At 44.1% G+C, this 25,463-nt stretch overlaps 2 long non-coding RNA genes across 2 annotated transcripts in view; one reads left to right on the top strand and one right to left on the bottom strand.

Moving 5' to 3' along the window:
• The window catches only part of LOC122234691, a 431,441-nt gene that overhangs the window by 25,176 nt on the left and 380,802 nt on the right, over positions 1-25,463 (top strand). The gene's annotated exons all lie outside the window — the stretch shown is intronic.
• Positions 15,735-18,627, bottom strand: LOC122234692. The gene is made up of 3 exons (XR_006212601.1): positions 18,421-18,627; positions 17,478-17,691; positions 15,735-15,873 (listed from the first exon to the last, which is right to left on the bottom strand). It is a non-coding gene; the product is annotated as an uncharacterized LOC122234692 (long non-coding RNA).

Below are 25,463 nucleotides of genomic sequence, written 5' to 3'. Positions count from 1 at the left end.
AGTTGTTAATGTTAGCCATTCTGACAGGTGTGAGGTGGTATCTCATTGTGGTTTTGATTTGCATTTCTTGGATGATGAGTGAAGTTGAGCATTTTTTCATGTGTTGGTTGGCCATCTGGATGTCTTCTTTGGAGAAGTGTCTATTCATGTCTTTTGCCCATTTCTTCACTGGATTTGTCTTTTGGGTGTTGAGTTTGATAAATTCTTTACAGATTTTGGATACTAATTCTTTATCTGATATGTCATTTGCAAATACCTTCTCCCATTCTGTCAGTTGCCTTTTAGTTTTGCTGATTGTTTCCTTTGCTGTGCAGAAGGTTTTGATTTTGATGAGGTCCCAGTAGTTCATTTCTGCTTTTGTTTCTCTTGCCTCTGGAGACATGTTGAGTAAGAAGTTGCTGAGGCCAAGGTCAGACAAGTTTTTGCCTGGTTTCTCCTCGAAGAGTTTGATGGCTTCCTGTCTTACATTGAGGTCTTTCCTCCATTTTGAGTTTATTTTTGTGTATGGTGTAAGAAAGTGGTCCAGGTTCATTTATATGCATGTCACTGTCCAGTTTTACCAGCTCCATTTGCTGAAGAGACTGTCTTTATTCCATTGAATAAATTCCATTTCTTCTTTTGTCAAAGATTAGTTGGCCATACGTTTGTGGGTCCATTTCTGGGTTCTCTATTCTGTTCCATTGATTTGAATGTCTGTTCTTGTGCCAGTACCATACTGTCTTGACGATTACAGCTTTGTAGTATAGCTTGAAGTCCAGGATTCTGATGCCTCCTGCTTTGGTTTTCTGTTTCAAGATTGCTTTGACTTTTCGGGGTCTTTTCTGGTTCCATACGAATTTTAGGATTGTTTGTTCTAGCTCTGTGAAGAATGATGGTGTTCTTTTGGTAGGGATTGCATTGAATGTTTAGATTGCTTTGGGTAGTATCGACATTTTAACAATATTTGTTCTTCCTACCCAGGAACATGGAATACTATTTCATTTTCTTTTTGTGTCCTCTTCAATTTCTTTCATAAGCTTTCTACAGTTTTCAGTGTATAGATTTTTCACCTCTTTGGTTAGATTCATTCCTAGGTATTTTATGGTTTTTGGTGGGAGAGAGAGAGAATCTTAAGCAGGCTGTGCCTGCTTGGAGCCCATGACCCTAAGGATCATAATCTGAGCTGAAATCAAGAGTCTGACACTCACCTGACTGAGCCAGCCGGGCGCCCCCACCCAAGTACTTCTTGAGTGGCTAACATGTTCCATGTGCCGAACTAGGTGATGGGGACGCTAAGGAGCATAAATGTGACTTCATTCAGTACTTAAACTGTCCCATTTACACATGTAAAGTGCTTGGCACAGAGCAGGAGCTCGATGCAGGACAACCACAGAGATTAGTGTTCATTACTTTTCCGGAATTTCCTCTATGGTTGGTGATCATTACAATGTTGCCAAATTGCCAGAAGAGGCAGAGAGCTAAATTTTTGTGACAACTCATGTCCATACAAATGTTTGCTGCAAATGTATGTTGCCTCCCTTTAATGTGTGTATAACTAATTGAAAGCGAGCAATTTGTCGTGTTCAGTGAAACTAACTCTGCCACCATTAACTCGAGCTGTGGTACATTATTGAGCAGACTTTCCTCAGGGCATTGGGGTAAATTATTGCTCCTTCAATCACATCATGGTCCTTGGAGGACCAGCTGGTGGGCCAGCTTTTATTACCTGTTGTTTTTTTAATCACAACACGGAAATGATAGGAAGACATTGGGAAGGGAGACTTTTCATATAAGATGAAATGAGCCAAGATTGGAAGATGACATTTTTATTTGCCTTACAAATGGAGTGGATACAGTGTGAATGGCATTGTGCATGTGATTAAGGGCTCTGAGATCAGCTAAGCTGAACCATTCACCCTTTTGCACAGGCAGCGAGGCTTCTAGATGTGTTGGGTTCTGTTGTAGTTAGAGGTTCTAATTTTTCTGTGGCGAGGAGTTTGTCGTCAGGGGGTATGCATTTCATGGCCAATCCAAGTTAGCCTTGATTTAATCCCATTAGGGTCAGGGCCCTTCTGGGATCTATGAGTTTTTTAAGGGTCTACCAAAATGTTTGTGGCTGAAAAAAAAAAAAAAAAGGAAAAGAAAAATATTGACTCCAAAATGCAGAAAGAAAACAACAAAGTTGAAGTTAATGAATATTTTAAAAAATTTCCTACAAACTGTGCTACTTTGTCAATATTGCTAATTGTTAAATTTAGTGTTCATAGAGACTTCATTACATCTGAAAACGCTGGGAAATTATCATTTCCCACTTTCAAGAGCTTCTCAATATGGAGATTGCCAAGAAATCATATCCAATCAAAAAATAAATAAGTCACTTATTGCCAAATAATTTCAGAAGCAAAATTTAGAAAATTTCTCAAAAATATTTGATAGCAAAAAATCCATGTAATGTAGGATGTAGGTAAATTTGTAATATGTTTGAAATACCATCTGGTGAGCCCCTCCCCCCCCCCCCCCCCCAGCGTATCTAGGGCATACAAAATTCTTAAAAAGCTTTGTCATTCACCATATTCCCTCCTTATCTAGTAGTTAAGTAGATTAGATGGAAGCTATTTCTAACTGAGGCTCTTTTGCGAAGTGTTTGAGCTTTATGGTAGATTCGAATATTGTTGAATAAATATTCATTCTATGCCTCTTGACCTCACTGGGTGAGGCCATGTAACTTTGCCCTGACGGTGAGTGTAGGTTACTTCTCCACCCTTTGACTGTTGGATTGGTCATGTGACTTTCTCTGGCCAATGGGGTGCGAGCAAATGTAACTCAATTAAATGCCTGAAATGTGCTTATGTGATGAGGCTTGCCCTCTTGTGCTTCTGCCTTCTCCATGAGAACAGCATGCCTTTGTTAGTTACCAGCCTTGGAAAAATGACAGACTCATGGAGTACAGTCACCCCAGCATAACTGCAGACCTGCAGCCTCAAGCAGAGTTGCTGTAGCTAACCCACAAAAGCTTGAATGAGAAATAAATGCTTGCTGAGAATTTGTGGTTGTTTGTTCTATAGCATTATTATGGCCATAGCTGACTGATACATGTGTCTGCTTACAGTGGGGCTTACTTACGTTTCTGAAGCAATCACAGTATGTTTTCACCATATTGCTATTTATTTGTTATTTTCAACCACAATGTGGGGGTTATAACTCTGAAGCAAGTGCAGCTACTTTGCACATGCTATTTCCTCTGCCTGAAAAGTTTGTCTCCTTGCTCTTCATATAGATGGCTCTCTTTTTATCTTTAGCTCTGGCTTTAAGTATTATTTCCTTGGAATAACCTCCTCAGATGCATTATTTAAGTACCATCTGTGGGGGAGCCTCCTATCTGCATAGCCAAACACCCATATTCCCTTTTTCCTTCCTTCTCTGAAATAAAGTCCTAATTCTAACCACCCCCCCTTGCCCCTTTTTGGGAAAATATCTCAAACTGGGAGAAAACTTACAGCTACAGTACAAATAATTCACCACCCCCCATCGTTTGTGAATAAGTGTCTGATGTGATGCCCATCATTTTCTAATACTTTACTGTGTATTTCTTAATAAAGGGCCTTATCCTTCATAATTATAATAAAACCATCACAACCAGGAAATTCAAATTGATACGTTGCTACCATCTAATCTGCAGACCCCATTCACGTTCTGACTATTCCAGTAATGTCTTTTATAAGGTTCCAGTCCACAGTCCTACATAGCATTTAGTTACTACGTCACATTTGGAAAGAGTTCTTTAGTCCCCTTGTTACTTTCTTGACCTTGGTACTTTTAAAGTAAAGGCCATTTATTTTGTACAAGATCTCTCATTTGGGGGTTATCTGGTGTTTTCTCGTGATTAGATTCAGGTTACATACCCATCTTCAGCTTCAACACCCTCACACCCAAGGCTTCTGTCCCTTGTCATGGATGCTTCCCTTGTTTGATTCCATTTAATGACTTTAAGACTGAATTAAAAAAAAAATTTTTTTTTTAACATCTTATTTTTGAGAGATAGAGACAGACAGAGCACAAGCAGGGGAGGGGCAGAGACACACACACACACACACACACACACACACACACAGAATCCAAAGGAGGCTCCAGGCTCTGAGCTGTCATCACAGAGCCTGACGTGGGGCTCAAACTCATGGACCGTGAGATCATAACCTGAGCCGAAGTCGGATGCTCAACCAACTGAGCCACCCAGGTACCCCAAGACTGAATTTTTGAGGAAGAAAAGAACCTTAACCCCCAATTTTAATTAGGATGACATGGATTTGGCTAAAAACAAAACAAAATAAAACAAACAAAAAACTCCCGCAGTTTGCAGTTTGTCATGAAACTTGCTGTGGTCCTATGATTTAGTTGTGGCCAGTGAAATGCAAAGAGAAGTATAGACATTTTCTCAGAGGAAGGGGCATACCTTTCTTTCTTTCTTTCTTTCTTTCTTTCTTTCTTTCTTTCTTTCTTTCTTTCTTTCTTTTTTTTAAATCCATTCCTCCTATTGCTGGCCTGGGATTCGGATGCAATGGCTGGATCTCCAGATGCAATATTTGACCAGGAAGACAAGTCCACATGAGAAAAGAGGGATCCCAAATTAAGCCCTTGGTTTAGGAAGGAAAGAGAACATGGCTGTTGGTTGAATGTGGAGTACAAAGGAGAAGGACTGAAAGATCATGTGGTGAACTTTGGCTTGGGTAACTGGGTGAATGGAAATGATATCCACTGAGAAAGGTGGTCCAGAAGTAGGAGTAAAATTATTTGGGAGGTAGGAAAAAATTCATTTTTGGACAAGTTGAGGTTGAGGTACCCAACACATATCTGATGGAGTTCTCTAGGGTTGCAGGCTCTGGAAACAGATTTCAGTACCAGTGCAGTCGACAGAGAGGTCAAATCATGATTCTGCTCATTGGTAAGAAGGGAAGCTGAAGGGGAGACCTTGAGAATCCTGTTCCTCTCACTGCCAGCCATCCTTTACTTTTACTGAGCACTGACCATGTGTCACCCTACCATGGAGACTGAGCTCTAGGGGTGACCGTGGCTGGAAGTCACTAGTACAAATTATTGGAGTCTTTATTCTAGAAGGGAGTGTGGGAGCAAACCCCTTCTCTGGATCTTTAGCTTGTCTATCCTTCCTGGGAGGTGTAGTACAGATTTTGTTTTTTCAATGAATCCCAACCCTGCTCTTTGTTTCTGGTGAACATCCCTCACTGTATCCTACCTACAGATCAGTTCTGTGGGGAAGGTACTATTATTGTAACCGTTGTACAAGTGGGGAAACTGAGGCTTAGAGAAATTAAATTGCCTGAAGTTATTTGAACCCAAGTAACCTGACTTAAGAGCTTCATCTCTTTAAAAAACGAATTTGTTTTTTAAGTTTATTTATTTTTGACAGAGACAGAGTGTGAGCATGAGCAGGGGAGGGGCCGAGAATGGAGAGACACAGAATCTGAAGCAGGCTCCAGGCTCCAAGCGGTCAGCACAGAGCCCGACGCGGGGCTCGAACTCACGAACTGCGAGATCATGACCTGGGCCGAAGTCGGATGCCTAACCGACTGAGCCACCCAGGCGCCCCAAGCGCTTCATCTCTTAACCACCATGCTGTACTGACTCCTGGGAGCTCATGCCCAGTGAATTTTTATTGCTGGTGGTGTTTCCAAGTTTACGGAGAACTTTGACACGTCAACCTCATATGGTTCTTACGGCAGCACAGTGGGATAAGTAGGGCAGACACTGCTAGACCTAGTTGTAGGTGAGGGTATGGATAGGATTATAGGACATGCCTGAATGACCCAGCCCATGAATGGCAGAGTTGTGAGTGAGAATTACGATCTTCTGATGCCTTCCAGAGCGCTGTCCCCCAGCACCACCTTACCTGTGCTTATTAGCATCCTCGGAAGAGATATGCCCTTTATTTAGGCACTTTTGGTTGCTCAGAAGCAAATAATACCATCAGCTGGCATTGTGATACTCATTTATTTTTAAAAACGTACCTGGGATCTTGGTTTTATTTAGGTTTGGTGAGGCCAACAGTTTAGAAGACGGCTGCCACTGAGAAGGTGGTTTGTTACCTCCAGTTCCCATTAGAAGGGGCATGCCCTGCTGGAGAGGGCTGTGTAGAGAAGCACCAGGGCCTGTCGGGAGGCAGGAGGAGCAAAGGGAAAGTGTGGGTCCAAGCATTTACTGTGGTTTTCATGGACAAGGCAAGGTCGGTACATGCAGCAAACATAGGATTGGCTGTTTTGAATAACCTTAGAAGGATGTGGGCTACAGGGATGGCCCCTAGTTGTCTGGTATCTGGCCTTGGTATGATGTAGGGCAGAGACATAGTGACCCAGACTGCAGGAACATGATAAAAGAAGGCAGATAGGGTGATGTGGATTGGTGATTAATTGGTTCACATTTCAGAGATGCTCAAAGGAAAATTGTTTTCTGTTTGTGGGAATTAGTGAACTCTGGGAGGGACAGTCCCCACCTGAGTCCAGAAGGCCCCCAAATGCCAAAGCATCATAAAACATGGAGTATAAAATCCATGATTAATCCGGTTTCATAGATAGAAAGTGGAGGTTCAGTGGATAAGGGAATCAGTCTTGGTGATCCAGTGTGTCTGCCCTCCCTGTGGCACTGGTGTTGCTGAACCCCAAGTTAGTTGTGGCAGAGACTGTGTGTACCGTGACCCACTTCATGGCTGGCTGGTGGGAGGTGAGGGGGTCCCATAATCAAATTACCCCCAGCAGAGAACAGTGTAAACCCAGACTTTTTCCCAAACTGGGAATTGTCACAAGGAAAGTGGGAAAAAAAAAAAAAAAGGAATTATAAATGCATTCCAGCATGGTTCTTAGGACACATCAAGCCAGTCTTTATAACTTCAAATTCACAAAGACATGGCAAAGAATTTCCAGTGGTGTTAATTAGAGTTGGCCGGCCCTTTATACCTGGGTCCCTCTGACATCAAGAAAGCTGTTACCAGGGGCTCCTGGGTGGCTTAGTTGGTTAAGAAAGCTGTTACCTGTCTTCTCCGGATTGGGCAAGAATTCAGGGTCATAACAGGCAACCTCAGCCGAGCCTTTGAAGACCAGAAAAACTTCAAGAAATTGATTTTTGTTAATTGGAGTTGCAGGTCTGATGAAAACATGCTTGAGATTGCTTTATCACCTGGTCGGTCACTTGTGTTGACCCTCTTTGCTTTGCACGTTGTTCTAGGAATAGAGTGCAACCAAGCACCTGAGCAAGCCTGCTGTTTCAAGATCTCTGGTGCCAAAAAGGATTTCTGGGGAGAAGGTGCATCACTTGGCATAGAGAATTTCCTAGTAGGAAGTGGGTCAGAGAGGCTATTGAGCATAGTCCTTAAAAGCTTGGGCTGTCTTGTCAGACTGCTTATCTTCAAATCATGCTTCTGTTACTTATTTGCATATGATCTTGGGCCACTGTTTTAATCTTCCCGTGTCTCAATGTTCTCATCTGTCAAATGGGATGATATAGTGATGAGTAACAGAATTCATATTTATGTAAATATGTATTTATGTTCCTCAGCATAGGGCCAGGCATGGAGTAAAAGAAAGCTTAATACAAAATAAAGTCACGAAAATCAGGTGTTACTCATTCCTGTCCCAGCCCTATCTTTATGAAGTTTAGAGATTTGGATACATGGGAATATTCCCAACTAATGCCTGCTAGCGGAGAAAGAAAGCAGAACTCCAGAAGCGAAAGTACCCCAGAGGAGAGGGACTGTCCCAGCTGTTGTCTCCATTTACACTAGACTAGGAATACACTGAGATGGCCCCAAGTCAGGTCTGTAAGACAGGATCCTGAAGGCCCGGGGAGCATATGCTGCAAGGGCTTGAGTGTTTGCATACAAGTTCAAAGAGGTGGCTTCTGGGAGCTCAAGTGTGGAGGGGGACCACTGTGTCCTTTGTAGGGACTGGACCGTGTAGGCATTGGCAGACACGTAGGCAGACAGCCCAGCCTGACGGTACTGAACTGGCCATCGGCAATGACACCTTGTGGCAGCCTTGGGGATGAGGGGATGAAAACAAGGTGGCCAATCAGTGGATGAGAGGCCCTGGATTTGGAGTTTGCAAGTAACCTTTTGATTAACTAAAGCTTCAGGATTTTTGGACCATGGGGAGGGAAATCTAGAGGGAGATACTAGATTTCTTGCTCCAGTAAGCGTAGTAGGAAGGCATGAAATTAATTGGTGAAACTAGAGATGTGACTGTTTCCCGGGCTAATAAAATGGGTCTTGCTTGGTGGACACGTGGGAGCTCATTTCACCCTCATAACAAATCTTCAAGGGTGTATTCTCCCAGGCCCTCATGAAGCTGCACAGGCACCCTGTGCACCGACTCCTGTAGCTCTGGTCTCGTCCCCTGTTAGCTTTGACCTACTCGCTCTCACCCAGCCCCACTGATCTCCATTCTCATGTGTGGGCAAGCCGAGTGCTTTCCCACCGTGAGGCTTTTGTATCTGCAGTTAGTTCCCTGTGCCTGGAGTGCTCTTTCCCAGACCTTCTTCACAGGACACACTCACATGTGTACCCTAAATGGTACCCTTTCAGGAAGTTTTCCTGTTCACGTTCCTTCCTCCAAGTTAATCTCGGTCCTGTCACCCTCTCTGACCCTGAAGTGGTCTTTATTCCTTTGTGGTTTGCCTGGCTAGAGGCTGTTTCCTCCACTGGACTGTAAGCTCCATCACAGTGACTTTGTGAGTGTTACTCCAGGTCATATTCCCAGGGGCCTCAACAGTGCCTGGCGCATAGTAAGCACTCTATAAACATTTGTGCAGAGAGTGAATGAGTCCTCATTTTACAGACGGAGCGCTGAGGGCAGAGACATGAAGTGGATCTTCCACAGTAACACAAGGTAGCAGGTGCTCTCAGTGTTTCCCATGTAGCCTAACCCTTACCTCTGAGTGTCTGCTCATCCACACAAGTGCTTGTGATGACTTTGCTCAGCACATGACACATGGAGGTCTGGGCAAATCACACCTCCGCCAGGGAGCGTCCCTCTCTTGGGGACTGACGTTTGTTGGTGGATAGCTCGTGCTCACAGTGTGTGAGGGCTGGTCGTGCACATCTTCCCCCAACTCCTTGTTCAAGGTCATCACGTTGGTAGTTTGAAGTCAGCCAGGGTGGGGGTGTTTACACCATGGAAATGAACAAACAGTACATATCAGGGTCTCTTTCTCTTTTTCTTTCTTTCTTTTTCTTCCTTTCCTTTCCTTTCCTTTCCTTTCCTTTCCTTTCCTTTCCTTTCCTTTCCTTTCCTTTCTTTCCCCTTCCTTCCTTCCTTCTTTCTTTCATTCCTTCCTTATTTCCTTATTTCTTTTCTTTTTTTTGGAGAGTCATTCCTTGAACGTAAACCAGCCCATGACTAGATGTGTTTCACCCTTTGCCTCTCTGTCTCCCAGGGTTTCCCTGCAGGATTCAGCTCGCTAGCTGATTCGCTTTCCACTGTCTGCCTCCCTCCCTTGTCTCGCTTCTGTACCCTGTCTCATTTTCTTCCTCAGTAAACCACTTGCACTTGCCTGCTTGTCTTAAGGCAGATCCCAACTAAGGTGCACAATAAATAAGTGATGGGGCCACATTCAAAACTAGACCCGTGAGACTCCAAACCCAGTCATGTCTCACTGACATCCCCTGACTCTCCGGCCTTCCTCGCTCCTTGCTCCTCAGGGTGGCAGACATTCTCTGGATGTGGTGGCGGGGGGCTCTCAAGGAGTGAGACAAATGCGTTATATTGTTGGGATTACCTGGCGATTAAGAAGTTACCCTTCTTATGTTAAGGGCTGCCTTAATTAGGACATGAGAAAATCTAATTTAGTTAGTGGATGAGGTATACACACACACACATACGTATACACACACACACACACACATATATACACACACACACACATATATACACACACACAATGTATACATATGATTTTAAGACACAGTCATGGTTTATATAGAACTTTTAGGCATCAAGACAGATTTTATTGCTCTCTTGTGGAATGAGCCACACCATGCTTCCATTTCATGCTTGTTATAATTTACTGTGTATAGTTTCCAACTATGTCTAAAGACTGCTCTGAATATTCAGGGGCCTCACTAGGTGATTTAACAGATTTGACACACTGATGATGGTATTAGGTGCAAACTGACAGACCCTCAGCTAAAAAGATGCTGAAAGGCAGACTAGAAAGAGCTTAGGCTTTGGAGCTTTGAATTGATCAGGACACATTTGATCACAATGGAGAGAGACTCAGCTTGAACCGGTCCTAATGCCTCAGGAAATTGGCAAAGAAGAAGAATGTGTCAGGAAATCGGCAAGTTCATGGATGTAGCATTAGCTTTAGGTATGGCTGGATCAGGGGTTGCTTGCTTAATAAAGTGTCTTTCCCTCACTAGATTATAAGTGCCATAAGGACAGCAGCCTTCTCTCTTCTATTCATTGCCGTATTCTCCATTATATAGGACGATGCCTGGCATGTGGTAATAATAATAACAAATATTTACATTGTGCTTTGTAAGGAGGTAACAGTGTTGTAAGTGCCCAGCACATACTAGCTCAGTTAATCCTCTCAACTCAGTGAAGTAGATAAGTATTATGTTCCTTATTTTTGTAGACGGGGAGACTGAGGCTCTGAGAAGTCATACAGCTAATTAGCAGGGGAGCTGGGATTCGGACAGAAGTCCTCTTGCTCCAGAGCTGTGCTTGTAACTCCAGTGCTGTATCCATTCAGTACACAGTTGTTGATTGAATGAATACATGTATAATGCTACAACTTGCCAGATGCAGAATATTCAGTAGCTACTGGTGATGGTACTTGTGTGGGCAGCCTTTGTCTTCTGGGTCCCATTAGCTCTGGGTCCTGGCATCTACCGCCTTCCGGATTCAGCATGGTTTGTCCTGACCAGGGGACGTTAGAGAGTCAGAATAGGTCATGCCCAAGGAAATGAGGCTGGAGATATTTGTAGAATCCTTTTTCTTCTGAATGAGGAATTTGGGGGTTATGGATAGATAAATCTCAGCCTGGGTTTTGAGAGGTCTTGACAGAATTATCTGCTGTAACAACAGAGTCTGACAAATGGGAAACACTTGGAAGGAAAACATCCCCAAACCAGACTTTTTAATACGTCTTTCTGGACAACTGTAGGTAATTATACATCTCCCCTCCCCACCTTTGTGTTGGAGGCCAGATGCAAGACACCTGGTGCTATCTGGACGGGAGTAAAACATGGTGAGGTCGTGTCAGCCCCAGGGTAGTCTCGCTGCTGCTCACCAAGTGTTCCCGGGCCTCTGTCTTTTGGGCAGACGGAGGGCCCTCCATCCCCCAGCAGCGTGGGACATGACCGTGTGACTGGCTTTGGCCGTTGACCGAGGCACGGGAGTGACAGTTGTCGTTTTCAGGTGGAAGCTCTAAGAGCCAGTATGGGAGGCACCGACTCTCTTTTCTCTGCCACACATACTGGCCGCATTCCAGATAGTGGCTGCTGTGTGTGCTTGGGTCTGGGAGGGAGGTCAGCACCGAGCAGAGCCCCCGCCTGACCTGGGAAGAAAGTGCAGTAGTGAGAAATAAAATTTTGTTGTTTTAAGTTATTACCCCTCAGGGGTTGCCTATTACTGAAGCATAGCCTTGCTCATCTTGGTAATAAGCTGTTCGGCATGCAGGAAGTGGTCATTGAATTCAAAGAGGGAAGGGTAGAGGAATGATCACAGACTTTCAAATCAGAGGGATCAAGTTCAACTTTCCAGTCACTAGCTGTGCGACCTTGGATAGACTCGACCCTCTCTCAGCCTTGCTCTACCTTCTCGTCACTGAAATTGGAGTCATAAGAATGCTTCATGGGGGCGCCTGGGTGGCTCAGTTGGCTGAGTGTCCAATTCTTGATTTTGGCTCAGGTCGTGATCTCGGGGTTGTGGGATCAAGCCCCACGTTGGGCTCCGTGCTGAGTGTGGAGCCTGCCTTAAGATTCTCTCTCTCTGTCTCTACTTCCTCTGCCCGTCTCCCCCACTTGTACTGTCTCTCAAAAACAAACAAAGAAACAAAATGCTTCATGGGATTATTTTGAGTATTAAAATAGGAAACCTGTAACAGAGTAGATGATGATGAACTTTAGCTGTTATTTTTGCTATTATATAGCAAAGAGTAGATAACTTTGACTGTTTTTTAAAAAACCCATCAGTGAAGGATAGAGTGGCTTAGTTAAGTAAACTCTGTAAGAAAACAGTGATGGTTTTAATTCTCCTCTATTCTCCATTTATGGCCAGGATTTGATGGTCACATGAAGGCTGAAGGCTTGAGGACGGAGACACCTGGATATAGACTCACCTCCTGTTCTTCCCATCAGTGTAATTAATTGTTTTAAGACATCCTTGCTACCGCATTCTGCCCAAATTCATCCAGCCTTGGAGCGTTTATGGCCCTGGTCATGACTTAGCTTCCCCTAAGGGTCTTTAAAGTTACATAATGGGATATACAAAGTCAAAGCTGTCTTGGTATCAGAAAATCAGAGGTGCTCGGAAATAACTAGAATGTCTCTGTAGATGTCATGCAGAACATACTACTTTGGCAGAAGTGGATCCAGGTTTTGTGGGGCCTGAAGCTGACACAATTTGGGGACCTCTTTTTAGAAAAAATAAACAGACTTATGAGTGTAAAATTAGACACAAAAGAGAATACTTGTTTGGAATGAGGAAATACAGCAAATCCCTGGAGCCTTTGGTATTTACATTTCCACTCTTCCGAGATCTCTGTAGGTAATTAATCAGAAATGTGAATCTGGAGGTGCTTTCTTCTTGCAGCCCGGCTTTCCCTTCCCACGGGCACAGCGTGAGGGGGACCCCTGCCAGAGAATGGTCCAGAAGCCTAAGCTTCATTAGCGTCATGGCAAATTCACCTCTGATCTCCAGAGAAGTAGACAACCGAGTTCTCCTGTGAATATTGCGAAGAAGGATGCATATGTGTCCATGTTTGTGAGACCTGAATGTATGCGGAAACCTGGCCTAATTTTCTTTTGGGGTGAGCGTGAAGCTTTGGGTTGCTCCCTCTCAGCATAAAAGCATTTCCCCAAGTCATAAAATATTCTGTCCTTTCCTTTCCTTCCATCACCTTGCCTGACATCAGGGTTTGTCATCTTGTGCTTCACACACACACAGACACGTGTGTGCACACACACACACACACATACACGCACACGCACACACACACCCGCATTCCTGCCATCAGAGAGTGGCGGGTCCCAACGGCCCACCCTTGGTAAATCCTCGACCGGTATTTTAGTGCAGCTCTCTTCCTTACCTGACACCTTTCCATGTCTGGGCTGGTTTCCTTTTTTTTTTTTTGCTTTGCCAACACTCTAGTTAAAATATGATTTAGAACTTCTTTCCATATCAAAATACAGGTAGGGTTCTGGGTGACAAACACCTCATCTATATTTGATTTGGAAGCTTCTCCTACAGTCACCTGTAGATTGTTAAAGTGACAGGGTGTTCATGCAACAAGTTTCCCCAGTGGGCATGGAGGACCTGGTGGTACCGAAACCAAAAACAAACCAGGGTCCCCGGGTGAACATCGGTTATTCGTGCCCTGCTATCAGCATGGAAGCAGCATCCAGTGACTCTGTGTTCTAAAAGTCTTTGTGTGTGCGTGTGTGTGTACCTACTGTGTGCCGGGAGCTGAGAGAAGTGCTGATGGGTTACCACATACCGGGGCTGCGGGGACGAATACCAAACACAGGCTGGGCGGCTTAAACAACAGAAATTTATTTTCTCTGGAGGCTGGCTGTCTGAGATCAAGGGGTTGGCAAGTTTTGTTCTTTCTGAGGCCTCGCTCCTTAGCTTGTAGGTGACTGCCTTCTAGCTGTGTCCTCACATGGCCTTTCCTTTGTGCGTGCGAGCCCCTGGTGTCTCTCTGTGTCCTAACCTTGTCTACTTACGAGGACAGCCAGTCCGCTTGGACTAGAGTCCCACCCAAAGAGCCTCATGTTAACTTAATCACCTCTTTCAATGCTGTGTCTCCAAATTTGGTCACATTCTGAGGTTAGGGCTTCAGTATGAATTTTGGGGTGGCCACAATTCAGTCCATAGCCACCACACTGCCTCTGACCATGTGAGAGCTGGCTGGATTTGAACAGGCCCACTCCTCCCCACACTTTTTGTCTTATGGAGGGTGACCTAATTAGTGCTCATCTGAACAACTTCTCTTCCTTTATTCCCCATCTCTGTCTTCCCCAGCACTACGAGAAGAGGTCATATGTCTGTGTCATAACAGTGGGGAAGACTGTGGGCCCTTATTAGCTCAGTGACCCTGGGCAAGTCATTTTACTTCACTAAGGTCAGTTTCCCTTTTTGTAAATTGGGGGTTGATGTAAGTACCTCCCACACTGTAGATGGGATTAGGTGGACTAATGGGCATAGCACATTAAATGCTCACTGAATTCTAGCTACTATTCATAGGATTATTTTGGTTGCAAAGGGCAGAAACTCATTAGAAGTAATTTAGACAATAGGAGGGGACTTTACGGACTCCAATAGCCAAATCTGGGAGGGGTAGGGGTGGAGTTAGAGGGACAACCAGAAGCGTGTAATAAACCATCCCCCTGTGCCTCCCATACCTGTTTTCATCGTGGTGGCTTTGTTTCTTCAGATTGCTTTTCTATACTTAACTAGAACCATGGCTCCAGTAACCTTCCCTGTTGCAGAATGGAAGAGACTTCACATGGCTACAATGTGAAAAGTGCCAGGGAGTGTCGCCTGGGTGGCTCAGTCGGTTAAGCGTCCGACTTCGGCTCAGGTCATGATCTCGCGGTTCGTGAGTTCAAGCCCTGCGTCGGGCTCTGTACTGACAGCTCAGAGCCTGGAGCCTGTTTTCAGATTCTGTGTCTCCCTCTCTCTCTCTGACCCTCCCCGTTCATGCTCTGTCTCTCTCTGTCTCAAAAAATAAATAAACGTTAAAAACTTTTTTTTAAAAATGAAAAGTGGCAGGGAAAAACTCTCATTGGCTAGGCTTAGTTCACGTGGTCACCTGTGTGGCCAGATCAGAGGCCAACGTGCAGGTCCCAGGAAAGCTTCTTAGAGCAGGGGCTGCTTGGTAGGTAGTAATAATGGATGCCTCCCATCTCATCAGAATGTTCTCCGCATTGTGGCTGGCACTGGGTAGAAAGTAAACAAGTTCCCCCCTTTTCCCTTTTATTCTCCTTCACGCCCACTTTCTATTACATAGAAGAGTAATCCAGAAAAGAGAGTCAGCTCAACTGAGGGACTTGAGTAGTGAGGCAAGCAGCCTCTTAAAGAGCAGTAAGGAAGATTGGGGGCTGACGCCAGTGTGGGCTACAGAGGAGAGGCCATCTGAACTCAAATCAGGCACATGTATCTCTTCCTGAAGACAAGACACATTTTAGGCCACGATTCACATTTAAGTTTGGAAAGCTAATTGGAAATCGGCATGAAGGGTTTTAGCAGTTGCTCATACCCTTTGACCTCTCATGTTTAGTTCTGGAGTGTCAAGAACTATGAAGGTCTGAGTTACTACCCTGCACACAAGTGAGCCAATTATCCTACCACAGTTTTCGTGGATGCAGGCAGAACGCATGAGACTCCGGGGTCACAGTCAAAGGACTTTATTATTCCTGGCAGAGGGAGAAAGCATGTGCCAGTTCCCTGGGCTCCTAAGGTCCTCGGAGGTGACATGGAGGTAGATTCAGGTGGACAGCATACACACAGTAGGTTGGCGTCCTAGCCGAGGAATCCCAGTCTTTTCATAAAGATGCTGCCCGATCTCTGCCTTGGAAGGAGGCATGTCCTTTATCATCCTGGTCAGCAAATCTGCTTTCAGCTGTATTACGTCTGTCTTCCTATGCTGTTAGCTGTACAAACATCCCTGTAAAGGTAGTTGGGAACAAAAACTGTTGCCAGATGTGCAGAAGCATGAGAGACGCATAGACAGTTGTCTTCTAATAAGGAGACTCTTTCCTAGGGAAAGTATATCTGAAACATGAGCAAAAATTTATTTGTAAATAACCAAAAAGTCCCACATTAACTGGGTGGTTAAGCAGGCTGTTGTTCGAAATATTCTGCTGTTTCTAAGAATGTTCTGAAGGCCTTGGAATGGCAAGTGGAAATGTTCACCTTAAAACATAAAGTGTTAAGTAAGTTCAGCCTACAAAATTGAATATATGTTTTTGTTAACTATGTAGGACAATCTATTGTAGACAATAATTCGAAGGAAATTTGCTGAAATCTTGATAGTCTTTTTCTGGGCAGTGAGTCCAGGGGAAATTGTGTTTTTTTTCCCCCTTTTGGGTTAAAAAAGTTTTCAGTTTTTTTTTTTATAATGAACATGTATTACTTTTATAATAGGAAAAAAAACCCCAAGACAATATGACTTTTTTTCCCAAATAAAATGATTTTGAAAGCAGTGCCTAGCATTCACAATTTGGCAAAAACAAGGGAGGAAAGCATGAAATAAGTAGGGAAAAAGGTTTCAGTTAAATTAGATGTCCAATTAAGCAATTTGCTTGGCTGCAAAGTATCTTTTTGACAGACAATTAGTTCTGGGCAAGTCAAATGTTTCAACAGTGTGTTCTTATGGGGCAATTAAAGTAATTCATATTTGATGTGCAGAAGTGTTGTGGTAATTGGGAAACTTTCCTGAATGGCAGTTGAAGGCAGGCTTGTGGTGTTTTATTTTTCTTCCTTGAAGTTGTCCTGATTGAAGAAGATGTTAAGTCATTTCCTTGACAAGCTATGTAGCTGGAGCTGCTAAGGGGACTGGTGGATAGTAGAGTAGAATTTCCTATTGGCTAGAGGAAGTTGTGTTTGTGGAAGAATACAAGGTTCGACAGTGACAACGTTAGCAACATTCGTTATGGTATCATCAGCATTTATACAGTATCCACAAATAGTTATCAACAACAGTCATTCAATGGAGATTTTGAGTGTTTATCCTGTGCCAGAACTAAGTGAACTAAGCACTTTCTATGTCTGTTGTTTTCTACAACTATGCCATGCAGTAGATTTGATTGGGGTCTCCCTATTACAGACGAGGAAACTGGGCCAGAGAAGTTAGGTGACTTGTCCAAGGGCGCACAGCACATCGGTGATGTAGCTGAAATCTGAGTCCATCAGTCTGACTCTGAAGCCCTTGTTCATACATTCTTGGACTTATGTACTGGGATTTCTTGGAAAATAATAATGCTTTATACTTTTCTCTACTTTCCTGGATAAAGTAATCTGACTTTCACCCCAGGGCAAGGAAGGTATACTGTACATGCTTCATTTGAGAGAGAAAAAAGCTGACACACAGAATGGATTAGGAAGTTCTGTAAGCCATGCAGTTAAAGAGCAGAAAAATTCTATTTTGAAGTAGCAGGGCCTTGACATCAATGCAATTAAAATTGGTAAATTTTAATTGATAATGTCTTTTGTAGTCCATGAAATTGGATGAGAGGTGAGGTGCTGTATTAGCCAAACTTTTACACTTACCTCTTGCTCCCATTGCAAGCAACTCCCACGTCCACAAATATTACTGGACTTCAGATATGGCTGGGTCCAGGTGCTTAGCTGATGTACTCTGGAATCTCTCCGATCTGTAGCTGTTAGCTTTCAGCTCTGTTTTCATTCATGTCGACTCCATTATCAGGTTCTTTCCGGTGTCATCAGTAGCTCCCGATTTGTCTTAGTGAAGCTTAATACAAAACTTAGAAAAAGAACTTACATTACCAAGAGTCTTGACAGAAGCTTTGGGGCTGACCTCATTGAACATTGAGGCTCATGTGCCCATCTCCGAACCAGTTATTGTGGCCACGGAAGTAGAAGATGGTGATAGGTCAGTCCTGGTCATGTGCTTACACTTTGTGCCAGGGGATGGTGTTAATTCTACCCAAACTACATGGATGAAAAATGAAAGAAATATTTTTTTGCCCCAAAGAAAGCAGAGATGCTGTTACCAGTGAAGGAGAGGGTGCTAATTGGGTAAAGTAACGGTTATATTTGTAGCCAGCCTGGAATATTAGAAAGAAGCTTACGTAGGGAGTCAGAAGATCTGGTTGTCTATTCCTAGCTCTGGTGGAAACTGGCTGTGTGACTGTCATCAGTCACTTGCCCTCTCTGGGCCCCAGTTTCTCTAGCTGTATGGTAAAAAAGGGTGGCCTGGCGGGGGGTCTGATGTTCAGTCTTATTTCAGGGGTTTCTGAGCGTCTGGTCTTTTGATTTGCGAGTAGCAAGCACTCAACAGACAGGATAATCTTCTTACTGACTTAGAGCTTTCTTTTTGAATGTCAGCTTTTGTTGTACGTCAGTGATGCTTATTCTCAGGGTGGGAAAAGTCATTTTATTAAAACAGGTGTGTACCCTGGTAGTTGAAATCAGATGCTTGCAAGGTTTTGTCAGCTTCTTGCCTTGGGGTTTGAGATTGGGGCATGCCTACCTTGATTGGTATTTCTGGTCACGATGTCTCAGCTGCTCCTGGGAAGGAAGAGCAGAATCTACAATAGCAGACTTAATCAGCAGATGTCATTTGGCAGTTGGTTGATTGTGTTGGAATTTTTGCTGCTGATCTCATTCTATCTTTTTTGTTTGTTTGTTTGTTTATTTATTTGGAGAGAGACAGAGACAGCACAAGTAGGGGAGGGGCAGAGAGAGAGGGAGAGAAAGAGAGAGAGAGAGAGAGAGAGAGAGAGAGAGAGACTCTCAAGCAGGCTCTGTGCTGTCATCGCAGAGCCCAACATGGGACTCACTCTCATGAACTGTGAGATCACTACCTGAGCCGAAACCCAGAGTCTGACACTTAACCAACTGAGTCACTCAGGCACCCCACTGCTGATCTCATTCTAGAGAGTAGTTTGTTTAGTTGTGACTTGTTTTAGTCTTAGAGAGAAAGGAAAGAAGGCACAAGGTTTGGGGGGAAAGACTGCTAGCATTAAGGGAGTCCCTTAGTCCCTTAACAGCTGATACAATTTTACATCACCATCACCTCCTGGGAGGCCCGTAATGGTGTCTTCCTATGACAGATGAGGAAACTGAGTTTAGACATATTGGGCTGTTAGCATATCAGAGTCATGTCTTTTCTTGATGTTAATTCAACAAATATCTGCTAAGCTTCCACTATGTGCTAGGTACTATTCTAAGTGCTGACAATGCAGGAATAACAAGACAGACCCATTCCCTGTACTCACGGAGCTCATAAAAGAGTCGGGGAGGCCAACAATAAATGAGCAAATATGTAAAGATTTCCAAGACTAGGGAGTACTGTGAATAAACCAACACTGGCAACACTGATGGAGACTGTCTGAGGTAAGGAGTCAGAGCGCCCATAAATGGGGTGGATAGATCAGGGAAGGCATCTACGAGAATGCGAGCTGACACTTAAATGATGAGATTCAAACAGCTGGGAAAGATGTCTCAGCAGAGAGTAGGACAAGTGCAAAGGCCCTGAGGCAGGAACAAGCTTGGGACAGAAAGAAGGGCACTGTGCTGGTGGAGGGTGAGAAAGGATAGTAAGCCCCAGTGATATTAGGGGACTTAGGTGGTGGCCAAATCACACAGCTCTGGGAAGCCGTCGTGAGGAGTGGTTAAGAGAAGGTTGGCAGTATTTTTATGATTTGTTTTTTAATAGCTTTTTTGAGGTGTAATGTACCTACTGTAATTTTTATCTACTGTAACTGTGCAGTTAAATGATTTTCAGTTCATATGTAGATTTTCCAGTTGTGGAACATTTCTATCATACAAAAGTTCCCCCATGTCCATTTTTCTTCCTTCAATTGTGCTTATATGTAGGCTTTAAGTCTTACAGCTATTAAAATAAATTCTATTTTTTCAAACTTTATTGAGATATAATTGAAATGTAACATTGTATAAGTTTAAGGTATACAACAGGATGATTTGAACTAATTCCATCCCAGCTCTCAGAGTGTGAACTGAGAGCCAAAAGCAGAATTTATGAGACGTGTTAGTCTGCTTCCTCTGAGGAACAAACTCCACGGTGGGATTAGACCTGCGTGATTTTCATTAAGAAAAATATCTGTGACAGGGGTGCCTGGGTGGCTCAGTCAGTTTAGCATCCAGCTTCTGATTTCGGCTCAGGTCATGATCTCGCCATTCATGGGTTCAGGCCCCACTTCAGACTCTGCGTTGGTACTGTGGGGCCTGCTTGGGATTCTTTCTCTCCTCTCTTTCTGCTCCTCCCCTGCTTGCTCCCTCTGTCTCTCTCTCAAAATAAATAAATAAACTTAAAAAAAAAAATTTAGGGGCGCCTGGGTGGCGCAGTCGGTTAAGCGTCCGACTTCAGCCAGGTCACGATCTCGCGGTCCGTGAGTTCGAGCCCCGCGTCAGGCTCTGGGCTGATGGCTCGGAGCCTGGAGCCTGTTTCCGGTTCTGTGTCTCCCTCTCTCTCTGCCCCTCCCCCGTTCATGCTCTGTCTCTCTCTGTCCCAAAAATAAATAAAAAACGCTGAAAAAAAAATTTAAAAAAAAAAAAAAAAATTTAAAAATAAGAGAAACACCTGTGACAGAGAATGCAGAGGGAGCTGGAGGCTGGAAGAGCCCTCCCACGGCACTGCCAGTGTGACACCTGGTGAAGGAGAGGGAAGGTAGTTAGGGCACAGTCACCATAGGGGGAGTCCTCAAGCCAGCTCTGGGGACAGGAACCTTGGAGCTCTCAGGAGGAAGTATGCCCGCCGTGCTCAGTCATCACTGGGAACAGGCAGCCTATGGTAACAGATGCATTTCAGAACGCAGAGCCCAGCAGCTGGGGCTTCTGGTCAACCACACCCCCTGTAGTGGGGAGTCCGTCACTCATTGTCAGGGCCACTGCTGACCCATGAAATGTAGGGCGGCCAGAAGAATTGATTTGGCTCACACAGTGTTTACATTGATCAAAATAGTTGCCAGCATTCAACAGTCTGTATATTTTATATCAAAAACCCCTGAATATTTTGCTTCTCTTTAAAAAAAAAAGAGCGGCAGTATGGCAGTATTCCATTTCTGTTTCCCCGGTTGCCCAGAATTGAGTCCTTGCTGTCTCCTTTCTCCATAGATGACACATGTGCTCTGCACTTTGCCACAGTCCCCACCAGGCCCTGTTGTCCTGTCTTCTTCATTTGTTTGTATTACATATGTGCCCTCTGTGGGCATTTAAGTTTGCTACTCTGGCCTTAAAGCCGTCTGAGAAATGAAGCTATGAGAGTCAGATTTAGCTGTGGAGTCAAATGGATAAGAACAAAGCTGGAGATTGGAAGACAAGGCGAGAGATTGACCACAAAAGAACAAAGCAGGACACCAGAGCCACAGAGCTCATGTGCTTGCTGGAGAAGTCACCGAGAGCTCAGGAGGAGAGCAAAGGAACTGATTCTCATGGAGAAATCTCACTTGGGGTGGATGTGCGATCAGATGCATACCCTGCTTGTGTCACGTCAGTCCAGGAGTCACCCTCTCTATGTGACACTTGTTGAGAGCTGTGACTCACCCCATCCCTCCGGCCCAGCAGCGAGGACCAAAGTAGGTCTAGGTTTCTATTTGCCTAGTGCCCTTTTGTTCAGGTAGCACTCCTCCCTTCCTTGCGGTTCTCCACGGCTCCCAGCTGTCAGTCCTACACACCTCTCCTCCTGTGAAAGCCTGGGTGTCTTAGGCAGGGTTCCCCAGAAGCAGGCCCTGTGCTGAGGATTTGCATGAAAATAGTTACATGTGAGGTGACTCTAGGAAGCACCTGTGTGAGCATGAATGTGTGTTAAGGTTCTCCAGAGCAACAGAACCAATAAGATATATGTGAACATATACGTATTTGCTTATACTAGTATGTAATGTAGCATATACACATATTTAATATAAAATATATAATACAATATGTACTGAACATAAGGAGTTGGCGTACAGAGTTGGCTCACACAATTATGGAGGCTGACTAGTGCTGAGATCTATAGGATGAGTTAGCAAGCTGGAGACCCAGGAGAGCCGTTAGCATACTTTCAGTCTGAAGGCTAGCAGGCTCAGGACCTGGGAAGAGCTTATGTCTCAGTTGGAATCTAAAGGCAGGGAAAGCCTGATATTTCAGCTCAAAGGCAGTCAGGCAGGAAGAGTCCTCTCTTACTTGGAGGTGGGTTGATCTTTTTGTCCTAGTCAGTCCTTCAACTGATTGGGTGTGACCCACCACCTTAGGGAGTGCAATCTGCTTTACTCCGTCTACTAATTCAGATGTTACTCTCATCCAGAAACAGTGTCACAGACACACTTAGAATAATATTTCACCAAATATCTGGGAACGCTGTGTCCCAGTCAAGTCCTAGATACATAAAAACCTTTATAGAGAGAAATGAGATAAGGGAATTTAAGCCAATATAGAGTGCAGTAATGAGCAAGCTACTTTAATGGGCACCTGGGGCTCAGTTCTTTTGGTGATGGTTGGTTGATGGTGTGGAACATACCTCAGAGTATCCCAAGTGGTAGGAAAACTGAGATGTTCCTCTTCCGTTGCCCATCTGACATTGCCTGAGGAGTGCTGCTAGGGACTTTTACTTCCTATAACTTGCCTTGGACAAGAACAAGTCCTCAAGTGGAGAGGCTCAGGTGCTTGCACTGGGATGCCTTTGGCTTGTATGAGAGTGATGAGGGTCCAGGGGACACAGATGGGCGTTGCCAGCATCTGCTATGATGGGCAAATGGCACATGCCTAGTTCATCCATCTGTTGGACCATGGGGCAGCACACAGCATAAGTAGTGTCCATCAGGATCTCCCTCGGGGATTAATTTAATTTATTATGGTCCTAAAGAGGAGGATGTGAATATGGGACTGTCAGCATCTATTTTTCCTCCCACAGAGAGTGATGGAGAATAAGGCTGAGCAAAGACAAAGAAGGACAAAGGAGAGAAAGTCTGTGTCTTGGTGGCTGTGAGTCTTGTTTCTAGTCCCTGGAGCTCTGGCTCTTGTCCCTCCCTTATCTTATGTAAACTACCACCCCAGCTGGATAACCCAGTGTGTTCCTTCCTTGGTTAATTTAGCTAGAGTTGGATTTCTGGGCGTGCAATCAAGAGCTCTTACAAACAGTAATGGCAGGGTGGAAGGTGGGGGCAGTGAGAGGGAGATTAGATTGAGAGAGAGATTGCCCTGGGCCTAAGAGCTTTCTCTACTTATTAGCTCCCAGGGCCTGAGATTTAAGGCACTGGAAGGAAGATGAGTTTATGGTGGAAATTTGTAACCGACCATTAACTAGAATGGCACATCTAAGTCCCTGTGCCTGACCAATTGTTAGGTCTTAACGAAACAGCGATAAAAAAAGAAATTTTAGTTTCGGCGCTTAATTAGCCATTCTTTTCCTTCCTGACTTTTAGTTTTATGACTTTAGCTTCTAGGATAGGGTTTTATTGCACTCAAGTACGAATTAAGCCCAAACAAGGACTCTCCCTGTTTCTGCTTCTTCAATTTAAATTTAGTCTTTGTAGGATGACACAAAGCGCTACATTAAATGTCACATGTAAGGACTGTAAATTTTTTGAAAGAGAGAGAGATGTAAGCATTCATCATTGTGATCTCTCTTCTAAACACTACAGGAACTCATATTAATTTAAAGCAAAATCAAGTTAATACTGTTGTTTGTTGCCTTGAAAAAAAAGGTTTTGTCTGAAGTACTCTGACAATAGACACCAAAATGTGCATTGATGAAAAATAATAGTAGCCATCATTTGTTGGAAATCTGTTAGTACCCTGCTAGGTCCTTGATACTCAGTATCTCCAGTCATCCTGAGAAGCTTTGAGGATGGCTGATCTCCAGTTTCCATTGAGGAAATGGCAGCTCAGAAAACACTTAACCCAAGCCACAAAGATAGAAAAGATAGGTCTGGGAGCCAGTTTGCAATAAGACCCTTGGGATTCCAAAAATCTACATGCTTCCCTCTTGCAAAGGGTGTGTTTTATGCGTATGATGGTGTAGGTGGTGGTGTATGTGATGTGCGTTTCACTGCTGGACATCGTGTCAGGTACTGCACACAGTAGGCACTCAGCAGTGCTTGTGTTCAGTGAATTGGGAAAGTGTGGGTAACAAGCCTCCTGAGACTGAGGAGGACTTGATCTTTCCGTTATGTCTGAGCAAGGGTTTGTTCAGTAAAGTGATTATATGTGTGTCCTCATGGAAATTATATTTATGCCCCTAAAGAAAACAAGGATTCTTTCTTTCTTTCTTGAAATTCAAGGTAAAATAAAGAGCTGCACTGACATCTACCCCAAGTCCTCTTTTTTAATGAGGCAGTGTGTAAATATAGTACAAGAAGAGGGACTAATGGCATCTTGCCCTTGCATGGCACTTTATAGTTTAGAGAGCATTTTCTCACCATGTCCCTTTCGATCGGTCAAACAGGCCTGGGAGGTGGAAACGAAGGTGTGGAGAGATTGGGGCACTTGCCCCCAGATGACACAACAGTTAGGAGCCCAAACTAGGACTTGAGTGGGGTTTGTCTGACTCACAGTTCACACTTCCCGAACAAGGTTTTGGAGTGGTATAAAGCTCTCTTGAGAAAAACAACTGTTTTTCAGGCATTTATAGCCACTTTAGCAGCACTCAACTGCGTGCCTCTGATCTATATGCTAATTTTGGATACGTCTTATCTCTTAAATAATCCGAGGATGTGCATGTGGATGCTTCTTGATTTGAAATCCTCATGTACTTGTAACTAATGGGGTTGTAAAACGTGCCCCAGAATTTACACTTCCTTCCTTCAGCCTGATTTTGCCCAGCCTTCCACCGTAGCAGGGCCAACCCACCCCCAGCCCTGCTTCTGCTCCTCATTGTCTAGAGGGAAGGCACAAAGCGAGGCACTTAGGTTTTTTCTCCAGAATGTCGGAGCCCAGGGTAGGCATATGGGAGAGAGTGGAAGAATTTGAACTGGAAGAAGCATTTCTCTGTTTTCTTTTTTTTTTTAAATGTTTATTTATTTTTGAGAGAGAGAAAGAGAGAGACAGAGTGCAAGTGGGGGGAGGGCCAGAGAGAGAGAGAGTGAGACACAGAATCCGAAGCAGACCCCAGGCTCTGAGCTGACAGCACAGAGCCCGATGGAGGGGCTCAAACCTCTGAACTGCAAGATCATGACCTGAGCTGAAGTCGGACGCTTCACTGACTGAGCCACCCAGGCGTCCTTGGAGGAAACATTTCTAATTTTCTCTTCTCTTGAGCATAGAAGTTATATGCTGTCTGGAGGGTGTGTATTGGCTTTGCTTTTTTTTTTTTTTTTTTAATAAAATAAGGCAAAGGCAAAACAACAAAAAATGAGAGAGTCTGTCTTTAATTGGAATAATCAGCCATGTTCTAAAGGTGGAGCACCTAAGCCCGAAATCAGTGGCCAGTGGCTGACATTCAGGACTAGCAGGCAGAGAGCTAATGCCCACTTTCTGTGGGATTATAAAAGTTGTACTTGTTCACTGTGAAGAATTTGGATTCTAGGGAAATTGTTAAGAAAACAAATGTAAAGTTTTATCAGTCTCTTATCA

Source organism: Panthera tigris, chromosome E3 (assembly GCF_018350195.1).
Source record: "Panthera tigris isolate Pti1 chromosome E3, P.tigris_Pti1_mat1.1, whole genome shotgun sequence".
Taxonomy (NCBI): domain Eukaryota; kingdom Metazoa; phylum Chordata; class Mammalia; order Carnivora; family Felidae; genus Panthera; species Panthera tigris.
This window is presented reverse-complemented; position numbering and strand designations above follow the sequence as displayed.